Raw genomic sequence first — 11,997 nt, 5'->3', positions numbered from 1 at the left:
AAATGTACCAACCAATAATCACTTCTAAATTGCCATTCCATAAATGTTTCCATTTTAAAATAAGGTGGCTAGAAGTTTGCTGTCAACTTTTTACACCCTTTGCTACTGAAGTGTCCATTAAACTAATCATGTTTTCTTTTTTTTAAAAAAAAAAATTAACAGAAACTGCCGTCTTAGAACTATCCTGTTGAGTGGGTGTTGGTGTTTGTAACAATAACGTTGTTTTCATAATATGTGATGGCAGATTAGCACGCTTCTCTGCAGTGTTGTTAACAGTTGTAATTAAGGAATAAACAGTAAAGGGTGTCAGTCCGATGACAATTTCATCTATAGTGTCACAATACAAAATGTCACAAAATATTACTGTTATATAACTACAAAAATATCAAATTAGGCTTTCATCTTAGAAGCAGAGAGGTTGTTTTTTAAAAAAAGAAAGAAAAAAAAGAAACAACAACACACAGAAAACAAAACCTGGCATAGAGACCATCGCTATTTTATACCTACTCAGTGTTCTGTCATGAAGACAAGTTGGTAATGTTTTCTTCTGTAAAATTTGGTTCTTTGCCATGCAGTTGAATTAAGAGAAAATATAAAGAGCTGATCCACAGCTTGGGTTTTACGAACACCACTGCATGTAGGAGGATAGAGACGATGCAACAATTACAGCTTGTTATGAAAGATTTCTCAAAAATACATAAACTAGACTTCCATGTGTGTCTTCAGACAATTTCCGCAAGCCTTCCCTAAAATATGTTTTAAAAATTAATTCACTTAAATTCAGGAGAAAATGAAAAGAACTGAGAGTATAGTTGGAACTAATTCCATGGTTCTCAAAAGAGTGAGATGGGTTTCTCTTGGAAGGGACAGTCGGTCACTAGGGGAAGCGTGTGAAGGTTGGAAAAGTGTGGAAGGGAATAGAAGCAAAGAAGAAAAAAGGCAAAAAGTAAGAAATATTCCTACTTTTGAAGGCACACTTAAAAAATAATAATCTGAAATTTATAGACTGCCCTTTGGCCCCAACAAATGCTGCTAATAATTTCTTCATATTGCACCTTCTACATATAGTCAGGTATTTACTGCTGTATAAATTGGTGTTGGAGACGCAGGTTTGCATATGGTGAATTCATGAATGGATGTTTATTTCAGGTTTTAAAATAATCATCTCTTTATCCTTGTTTTCCTTAATTTTCAACAACTAGTACACACAGCATTCAGACATTACAATAAGCCAAGACTTATGGTGACAAGAATGAGCCAAACCTCCTCTCTCTTCCACTGTTTGTGAGAGGAGGCAATGGCAGCTTTCATCTCTATTTTTTTTATTCATTGTGGCTTGTGTTCTTCAAACAAATTGTAGTATTCTAACTATGATTTGTTCAAAACAAGCCAACTTCAAACCATGAGTTACGAAGCTGTCTTTTTTCAGACAAATCATAGTTAAGGTTAACCATAGTTTAGGGTGCAAGAGCGTGCCAAATTGCAGTTAATCTAAAATGGAAGCAAAAGCTCCCAATCTGGAGGAGATGAGAGAGGTATGTGTGAGCCTGAGAAGAGACTAGGTTTGTTCTCATCATTATAAACTTTGTAATGATGCTTGAACTTTGCCAATTACTTTCGCTCTCTTTGATCTTAGTCAAGCCCCTGGCTTCTTACACTTCTGCTTTGCGGATTGAGATGTAGAATTTAGTTGATCCTACAGCTCACTGTATATCAAAGCAACTTTCCATAAAACAGAATGTGTACAGCATTTCTTGCATTTTTTAAAAATAGTTTTCTAACAAGATTCTTGTGGGCTACATTCAACATTGCACAACTGGGCTTCCTGCTTCTTTCCTCCCACTACAGCCCCCACCTCAATCTGTTGTGGAAGGTTCCCTAAACCCTCTGGAGAAAACTTCTGGGTGTTTCAGGAGGATAGGAAGACTGTTTGGCTGGCGTTGGTTTCCACCCATGTTTTGTAAAGAGCAGAGTTCTTTTGTCAAAAATGCAGCACTGGGAAGAGACTGGTTGCCTTCTTTTTCATGTCTTCTAAGGCACTCCGCTTGACAAAATTCACCAGGACTGATATGCTACCCATCAGTGCAGATATACAGAAATCCCATGGACACAATCCAACACTGCATTCAATATACCTGAAAGACTAAGCAGCTTTTAAATGCTAATAAGTAAATAGTGCCTGCTATGCACATACCTCTTTCTGAAGGACAAATAGTGCCCTGGCAATGTTGAATAAATCTTAGGAGTGCAAAGGGGGATGTGCACTGAAACACCCTTGGTTGAGAAAACAGAAATATCACTGCTTATTCTTAATATCATGTTTCCTTGTCTGCACATAAAGGTAAAGGGACCCCTGACCATTAGTTGTGGCCGACTCTGGGGTTGCGGTGCTCATCTTGCTTTATTGGCCGAGGGAGCCGGCGTACAGCTTCTGGGTCATGTGGTCAGCATGACTAAACCGCTTCTGGGACACCAGAGCAGCGTACGGAAACGCCATTTTACCTTCCCGCTGGAGTGGTACCTATTTATCTACTTGCACTTTGACGTGCTTTCGAACTGCTAGGTTGGCAGGAGCAGGGACCGAGCAAAAGGAGCTCACCCCGTCGCGGGGATTCGAACCGCCAACCTTCTGATCGGCAAGTCCTAGGCTCTGTGGTTTAACCCACAGCACCACCTGTGTCTCTTTGTCTGCACATAGGGTACTGCAAAACACACTTTCTGACTTTAAATTGGCCCTGGAGTCAAGGGCAGGGATGGAGGGGAAAGGTCATGGAAAATCAGGCTACATCCCAGAATGTAGGGATACCTAATAACAAGGATGTGGGGCACGAAAATGTCCCATGTTTAATTGCTGGCATCTCTGGGTAGGGCTGGGAGAGATCTGTTCTGAAATCCTAGAGAACTGCTGCCAATCTATGTAGACAGTACTAAGCTAGGTGGACTAATACAAGTTAGTATAAGGCAGATTCCTATGTACAGGAAAAAATCATGATACCATTTACTAGGCCAAAGTGTGTTTTTGTGCTCCTTTATTTGCTTTTTATTCAGGCAATAAATTTCAGGTGATTTGCAAGAACGTGGTTATTATTATTTAGACAAATGCAAGAAATAATAATAAATAATATGTTTTTGCAAATCACCTAAATAAAAAGCAATTCAGCAATATCACTGAGAACCATTTCACAGTCCATGATTCTGCATAAAATCCAGTTTATATGTCAGTCGTATCCTACTCTTCCTCCCTCTGGTGTTTAATAGAATAATAATCTCAGTGCTAGCGGGTATCAAACATATGTTTGAATGGTATCCCAAAAAAAGACTTCTCTAGAGAATATTAATGTAGAATAGTAATGTGTAACTAGCCTTGTTTTGAACACAGACTATAAGCAGGTATGATACTATACAATCCCCTGTTCTGAATTTAAGCATAAAAAACAGCAGGCTAAAGATTGATCCCCAATGGGCCAGGATTTTGTCCGTCACCTATCTATCTCACTAACTGGTTCTTGGATTCCCTCTCCCTTGTAGCCTCCCATATAAATGAAAGGTTGTCATTCACTTCTATGGAGAAGAGTTCATTGTTGCCCTTGGAGAGAATGCTGTGATCAGGCCCAAACCTGCGTCTCTCTGACACTGAATGATTCAGCCTCCATCATATGGACCACTGAATCACAAAGTTACATTCTATGTCAATGGGTTGCTGAAATATTGATACTCTATAACAAGTACTGTTTCAGAGGGATGGGGCAGGCAGGTGTGAAGGACTCTCTGGTCCTGAATGGGATAACTGTGCCCCTGAAGGACCAGGTGCGCAGCCTGGGAGTCATTTTGGAGTCACAGCTGTCCATGGAGGCACAGATCAATTCTGTGTCAAGGGCAGCTGTCTACCAGCTCCATCTGGTACGCAGGCTGAGACCCTACCTGCCCACGGACTGTCTTGCAAGAGTAGTGCATGCTCTGGTTATCTTCTGCTTGGACTACTGCAATGCACTCTACCTGGGGCTACCTTTGAAGGTGACCCGGAAACTGCAACTAAACCAGAATGCGGCAGCACTGTTGACTGGCTGTAGCCGCCGAGACCACATAACACCGGTCTTGAACGACCTACATTGGCTCTCAGTATGTTTCCGAGCACAATTCAAAGTGTTGGTGCTGACCTTTAAACCCTAAATGGCCTCGGTCCAGTATACCTGAAGTAGCGTCTCTACCCCATCGTTCAGCCTGGACATTGAGGTTCAGCGCCAAGGGCCTTCTGGCACTTCCCTTACTGCGAGAAGTGAGGTTACAGGGAACCAGGCAGAGGGCTTTCTTGGTAGTGGCGCCTGCCCTGTGGAACACCCTCCCATCAGATGTCAAGGAAATAGAACTATCCGACTTTTAGAAGACATCTGAAGGCAACCCTGTTTAGGGAAGTGTTTAATGTTTGATGTTTTATTGTGTTTTTAATATTCTTTTGGGAGCCGCCCAGAGTGGCTGGGGAAACCCAGCCAGATGGGCAGGGTATAAATAATAAAGTAGTATAGTAGTACTAGTAGTAGTAGTATGAGGAAAATGTGTCCCTCCAGCACCCATCATCCCTTACCCCTGAAGCTCTTAGGACTTGGAATCCCATCCCTGCTCTATAAAGACCCCACCCCTCATTACAATGGGCATATATCTAGAGTCCTTGTGCAAACAACTGCATGCCATAACTGCATTAGCACACTTAGAAAAAATTAAGATGCTGTCTTCCCTGAGAAGGCTGTGCTGATCCTCATTGCCCCTTCCATTGATGATCTTCAATGTCTCTTCCATAAACTATGAGTAAATATGCATAGGATTGCACAGTTTGCGGCATTTTATTGGAGGGAAGGTAAAAAGAAGCTAAATCCTTGATAAAATGGCTATAAGAAAAGTGCATGTATCGCAGGCTGTCTTTAAAGGCCCAATAGCTGCTTCACTTCTAAACATTGCATAGCCATGAAGGCTCATTTTCCATTTCATATGAATTCATCATAACTGATTGATAATGTACAGTTAGTATGTCTCTGTCCAAAATAACAAGTCAATTTTTTTAGTTCCCAAGTTCCCTACTACTATGTCACCAATAACACCTTCCCTCCAAAAATGGACAGGTTTCTTTTAAACTGTGTCTTACCAGCCTGCCCAGTTAAATTATTTCTCTTGCGGTTTTGCAGACATAAACCTGAAACTGTATGCCAGATAATAAGAGAGAGAGAGACCCAAGAGGTATTGTATATTCTTAATCACTTAATAGCAATGACAACTCAAAGGAAACGAGAGATCAGCTAGCCTTTGTGCTTCCTTGGAAGGAGGAGAAAAATACCCATGGCAAAAAAAACTGTGCGAGACCTAATCTCTCGAAACTGGTTTGGTGCTTGAATGAAGTGAAGTCTGTCACTGTTCCTCTGTGTCGTCTATGAACTGTATTTAGAATGTGCTTGAAGAGCCAGCGCTGACCCACACTGTTCTGATTTCCAGACGCTTTCTCTTCCCCCGTCCTCACCCCCAAGTATTTGATTGCCAAGTCACTCATTGGGTACAATTGTGCTTTTTTGCCTGCAGTCAGCCTCCTCTTTCTCCTTGTGCTGGATGCCTTCAGCAATGGCACAATCCAGGCTAGTGACATCCCCAGTTTGTTAACAAAATGAATCAGAAGGAAGAGGCTGGTTAGACATGAAAAGCTATTTCTGCAGAACGGCTTGACGACTGCCAAAAAGCAGGCAGGGAAGGAAGTGGAAAGAGTCATCTTGGCAGTTCATGAGATTTTATTTTTTTAAAATAATATGACACCAAAGGGTCTCTGGTGCTCTCCTTCCTGTATCAGTTGGCTTTAAGAAGCCACATGGTGCCCTCACTTCCAATTATACTAGCAAAATTATTTCCAATATCATGGGTGGAATTGGGGGGGGGGGAGGACTTGCATATTGCCAGGACCCCTGCAGGGTTCAGTATGTGTCTCTGCTGCACAAAGGGATGCATTGCACCCCTCTGTGAATCCCGGGACCCAGTGTCCCATTGGGAGTGGTAGGGCAGAAGGCATGGAACCCAACAGTAGGTGACAACACAGCCAGTGACAGGCGGAGCCAGCAAATTCCAGCTTCGTCCCCATCCTCCTCCCTGCTGGACACTACAAGGCAACACTGAAAGGATGCAGATGGCAACCAGTACCACTCTCTAGGCCAGTGTGAGGGCAAGGTTGGTGGGACAATGCCCGTTTGCCCTAACTGGCTGGCCTCCACTGGAGAGGAGGCAGGCTTTCTCGTCACCGGAACGGTGCCTGCAAATCCAGTGCATAAGAAAAATTAGCAGCCAGTCACTTGTATGGACAGCAGCCAAAGGGTCACAGTTAAGGATGGCTTGCTTCCTGCCCAAGATGTGCTTGGGCTGTTTTTGGTGCTCCGCACTTAGTTTTTCTCCTACAAGCCTTGAGGCTCTCTTGCCCCTGCTGAAAGAGGGTGGCCTTTTACTTCAGGCATTGTGCAGAAGGAAATGTGATGTCGGGGGGGGGGGGGGAAGAACTAGAAGTGCAACCCCACTCCATAGTCGTCATAGTAATGAGCACATGAACAATATGTGAATAGGGCTAAAATGTGGTCGTGTAGCATCCTCATGATCTTTGGCTCTTCCTGTTGCTGGCACTGGTTCCATATAAGGTTGGTCTCCCTGCCTTCTGCCCCACCAATAACCAATGGGTACCAGATACCACCAGCAATATCTCTATGTGTGAGAGCCCTCTTCAGCCATCAACCCAGAGAGCTCTTGTGTTCCTTGATGTGGTCATGCAGGATATGATCCTTCCTCTCATCTCAGTTGGAAGAAGAAGGTGGAACCCCAGGTCACCCTGTATTTGATTTCTCCTACCCAGCATTACTGACTAAAGGAGCATCAACCTTTGGAGCTGAGGATATGGAGAGGAGCCATAGCTCTGTACGAGAGGCTGTGCTTTGAATCCATTAAGTTCCCAGTTAAATCCCTGACATCCTCCTCCAAGGATCTTTGGTACCATGATGGTAAAGTTGTCTGTCTGAGACCTTGGAGTAGTCCAGGGATGGGAAACCTGTGACACACAAACTTGGTGTTGTTGTCCTTTAACTCCCATCCACCCCAGTCAAAATAGTCAACAGTGAAGGATAATAGGAGTCCAACAACCTTTGGGAGACCACAGGGTCCCACCCCTGCAATGGACAGTACTGGGTCAGATAAACCAACTGGTCTGGCTCAGTATAACATAATTTCCCATGTGGATATATGTAGCTTGTGTGTTCTCATTCTGAGTGGCGGCATTTGTTTTGTTTTGTTTTGTTTCATTTCAATTATGCTATGGCTGCCTACTGTGAAATACTGACCACATTTTTATTTTTATTGCATGCATACCTATTCACACACCCTAGGATAAAAGGGTGGTTTTGTGTTCATGTTATATTTTTAAACTCTTTGGAAAAAGATGCACCGAGTACCCGCATATGTGCTCACAAGTGCAGGTGCCACTTCCCTCTGTATACATATCCCCAAGTCCATGGAAATATAGGTGCGCCAAACAGGAATCCATACTGCAGTGATGAGCAGTACGATAGTACTTTCAGGAATATGTATCAGCAAGTCCAGCACTATCAGATTAAGGAGAATGCAGGAGACCAACGAGGAAAAAAATGGAACAAAGAGAATGAAGGTGGAATAAACTCGCAAAACCATTCCATTTCCAAGTATAAAATAAATACCAATGTCAGAACATTCTCTAGGGGAAACTGGACAGGTACAGAGTCTTCTGCTGTATGAAGCACTCCTGGACTCTTCATAGTTAGTACACATTCTGCTATGGTCACAACAGGAGGCAGAACAATGGGTGCTGTGATGTCATACAGTTGTAGAGAAAAACTGCAATAAGATGAAGCAACCAATCTTGCTTTTTTATTAGTCAGGGATTAATTCATAATGATCTGAGAGGTAAGAAGAAATCTGTCCCTATATCATGTGATGGGAGATTTTCTGCCTTCGTTCGGAGCCAGTGACAAGGCTCCTTGCTTCAACCCTTCATCATCTATATAGGTTGCCTTCCCCTTCCTTTCTTCTTTTTAGACCCTTCTCTACATTTGTTCTGGACACATACTGAATTGATTTGTGCTTGTAGCTGTGCTTTGGAAACATACAGAGACCTCCATCAGGGTTGGGTAGCATTCACAAGGAGCTGCTATTGGGAACATGTGTGCACCTGCTCACTCATCCAGCAATGCAGATTCTAGGTTAGCAAAGGAGTGACTAGGGAGCTCACCCACGTTTCAGATGTGTACCAACAGCTACTCCTAGCCATGCCTTCGTGGATGAAGATCTGAAGAGTTCATGAGAAATCCCCATTGGCCCTTGGTAATTTTCACCATGAGATGATTTTACCTCGTCAGTTTCATGTGGCAGGTGCGTGTGTGTCTGTGTGTGTATATATACACACTCCTCCCCCACATGCATACCTGGTGACAGATGGTGTTTACCACTGCAGTGGGAAAGCTTGAGAACAAACAGGCTCCCTGATGTGGTAAATACCAGCTTTTCGGTACGTCGGGGTGCATTGATGAGAAAGTCATTGTGGTCCATGGGAAATTACGGCACTTGAAAGAGTCACCATTCGGATGGCTAGCTCTGTCCTTGCCTGCTCCAGGGGGCAATAAAGAAAGAGCTGGAAGATCCATAGAAGGACCTTGTTTGGGCACCCACACTAGTCATAACCATCATCCAGGTGCCTGGGGGAGGAGGAGACACTGGTCATTCTTCAGGGGCTACCAGGAATTCCTTAGGGTGCGGAACTTGTGGCCTTCCAGATATTGGCATTCATCAACCCCAGCCGGCATGGTCATGAGAGCTGCAGCCCCCAACATCTGGAGACTGACAGATTCTCCTCACTCCGCTGAATCACTATAGATAGCTATAGGTCTTCATAAAAACTGGGGGAGTTTTTGTTGTTGTCAAGAGTATCCAACAGCAAAGCCAGAGTCAATGCAGGCACAGTCCACAAACATAGCAAATGGCGCTTCAGACTCCAGACGATGGGTAGGCAAACTAAGGCCCGGGGGCTGGATCCGGCCCAATCGCCTTCTCAAGTGGACGGTCCAGGAATCAGCATGCTTTTACATGAGTAGAATGCGTCCTTTTATTTAAAATGCTTCTCTGGGTCATTTGTGGAGCCTGCCTTGTGTTTTTACATGAGTAGAATGCGTGCTTTTATTTAAAATGCATCTCTGGGTTATTTGTGGGGCATAGGAATTCATTCATTTTCCCAAAAAAAATACTAGTCCAGCCCTCCACAAGGTCCGAGGGACAGTGGACCGGCCCCCTGCTGAAAAAGTTTGCTGACCCCTGCTCCAGACCTGCTAGGTGAAGAAGGATGGCAAAGTGCCTCTTCTCCTCTCCCTGTCCCCGAAATAAACAGTGCCTACCTGTTCATATTTTTTTACCTGTTAATCCAACCCTACCAGACCCAAGATGCCCACTGCCTTCCTGGGGTTTAAGAGGAATCTAGCAGCGGTAAATGATGGGGAAACCTTGCCCCTCCTGAAGACCTCACCCTAATCTCCAACACTTAGGGACAGTTTTAAAAAACAGTGTATGAATTTTATTATCTCTCCCCAAAATGCAGTGGGTCCGCAAATCCCCATTCATACCCTAATTGGAAAGCTTTGGAGTGCATTGCTCAGGACGGGAGTGGAGCTTAAGGATGGGCCGTTCAGCAATTGGGGTGGGGGTGAGGGGGCAGGGGCAGGACATGCCAATGCATTTCCCATCCTGATTTGGGGGGGGGGCAGTTGAGGGCTGCACTCCATCCCCACAGCGGGGGCTTTTCTTTTCTTTCTCCCCACCAGCTTTGAGCAGGCCTGTTTGAGATTGGCCTTTTTATGTTTGATCTAAAGAATAGTTGTTGGCCAATTCCATCTTTTCATCACTGTTCTGCCAGGCCTAGATCCAAGCGGCTTGTCAGATGCTCATTAACTCCCCCTTTGGCTCTTTGCAGTGTGTCTCCTAAGCTCATTGTGCCAAGAACTCGCGCTTCTTTCTCTCCCTTTCTCTGCTCCATCAGGGAGACAAATTACTTTCCAAAAAGGGGGATCGCCAGGGATGGTTTAATGAGAATTTCTGCGGGGCTGGGACTGGTGGAAAAAGCGATGTAGTTAACATTCGGTGGACTTAATTGGACTTTTCTCTTCTACCTCCTTCAAAAAAAAACTCCGAAGCTATCCTGTTAATCTCTCATTTGTAATCAATTGTGTTGACTCAACAAAAGTCTAGGTCGTCCTTTCTTCCTGTCCCAGACAATCCTTTGTTGCCTCTAAATGCCTCATTCTTGAGTGCTCCTGGTCTTGTAGATGGGCTCGATTGTTGACAGTTCATTATTGCGCTTTTGTCCATTTAATCTCCCTCGCTGTGTTTTGCATGTGCATGCCTTAATGAGCTCCGTTGGCAATTAACATGTTTCTCGCAGCAAACTGGTTGCTCAGACGTTTGGAGGAGTGGAGTGCAGGAAAAGGGCAACGCAGCTGCCTTGCAAGGCTCCCCGCTTTCCCAGCCCCGGCACACAACTCTCTTTCCCTCCCTCCCTCCCTCCCTCCCTCCCTCCCTCCCTTCCTCTCTCTCTCTCTCTCTCTCTCTCTCTCCTCCAGGCAGAAAACTTGCCTCCCTTGTCGATCCACCTGGGACAACCTCCCTCCGCCACCAAGGAAAGAAAGGGGGGAGGCCGTTGATTGGGCTGCGAGGGGAGGCCTCCAACGCTCAGCCAGGCAAATGGAGTTTACACCCAAAGGGTGTTTGTGTGTTATTTGTTGTTTTTTTTACTAATAAAAAAAAAAAATTCTGCACGCCTGCAAAATCCTGGCAAGTTTTTAAGTGTCATTCTTTACATAGAGGAACCTCTAACCCCCCCTTAGGCACTAGGCCTGTTCAAGCTGTTGTGTTCATGCCTGTGGCTTTGGAAAAGGGTTTTCTTTTTTTAAAAAAAAAAATACATTATTTGAAGCTTGCTGGCAAGATTGCTGAAGTGTGAGCAGTCATGGACAGAAGAAACATCTTGTGGTGGAAAAGATAATTGGAGGCGTGTGTGTGTGTGTGTGTGACAGAATTACCCTCCCCCTCAATTTTAGCATTTTAATGCTATGAGTAGCATAGGCTAGAATAATGAATCGCCCACCTTGTTTTAGAGAGATGCTTGGGAGGGGGGATTGGGATCACAAACTGCACGTCATACATGCCCCAAAAGGAAAGGTTCCCCCCCCACTGTGATACATATATATCACAATATATATCAATATATGATATATTGTTATTGTGCTTATTCATTATTCTTCTCCATTAGTGGTTTGGTGCTCATATCCGCAGAAGCCAATACATACGTTCCACATTTATTTACTTGTATTTATATTGATTTCAAACACATTTGTAGCCTGCTATTTGGACCTTTAAAAGGGTGTGTGTGTCCGAATGGCTTGCAATAAAATGCACTGTTAGGTATTTGGTTTTGCTGTAACAAAATGTTCCAGTGTGGAGGATTTCTGTTCAGAATTTCTGCCAGCCATGCCCTTCCCTATGATACTCCATTCCCAGTTCCCTTGTTTTCCCATTCCCCTGCCCAATAGACAGTGTTTTTCACCCATGGGAGGTGCTTGATCTAGAATGAATGGGGTTTTTTTAGGTTGAGGGTTTATGATCCCAGTCTACCTGTGCTTCTTCAAACCTTGTGATGCCCCCAAGCTCACTAGCATATCCCTCTTGGACTTGCTTCTAAAGTCAGGGTTTGGAGTAGGGTCTTTGTGTATGCAACAGGTGCTCTTTTTCTAAGCAGTACCAGCGGGGCTATTAATGCCTATAAATGACACATTTGTTTATTTCCTTATACCCCACCTTTTCTCCAAGCCCAAAGTGGCATGCATGGTCCTCCACCTGTCAATGTTATTCTCATGGCATCCCTGTGAGATAGAGTTAAGCTGAGAAAAAGTGACTTGCCCAATGTGCTTCATA

At 44.1% G+C, this 11,997-nt stretch overlaps 1 long non-coding RNA gene across 1 annotated transcript; it reads left to right on the top strand.

The window, feature by feature from the left end:
• The first annotated feature begins 8,315 nt into the window (after positions 1–8,315).
• Positions 8,316–10,857, top strand: LOC307209303. The gene is made up of 2 exons (XR_013835530.1): positions 8,316–8,412; positions 10,647–10,857. It is a non-coding gene; the product is annotated as an uncharacterized lncRNA (long non-coding RNA).
• The last annotated feature ends 1,140 nt before the right edge of the window (positions 10,858–11,997 follow it).

This window comes from Podarcis cretensis, assembly GCF_951804945.1.
Source record: "Podarcis cretensis genome assembly, chromosome: 2".
In the NCBI taxonomy this organism is placed as follows: Eukaryota; Metazoa; Chordata; class Lepidosauria; order Squamata; family Lacertidae; genus Podarcis; species Podarcis cretensis.
Note: the sequence above shows the minus strand (reverse complement) of the source record. Positions and strands in the feature narration are given on the sequence as shown.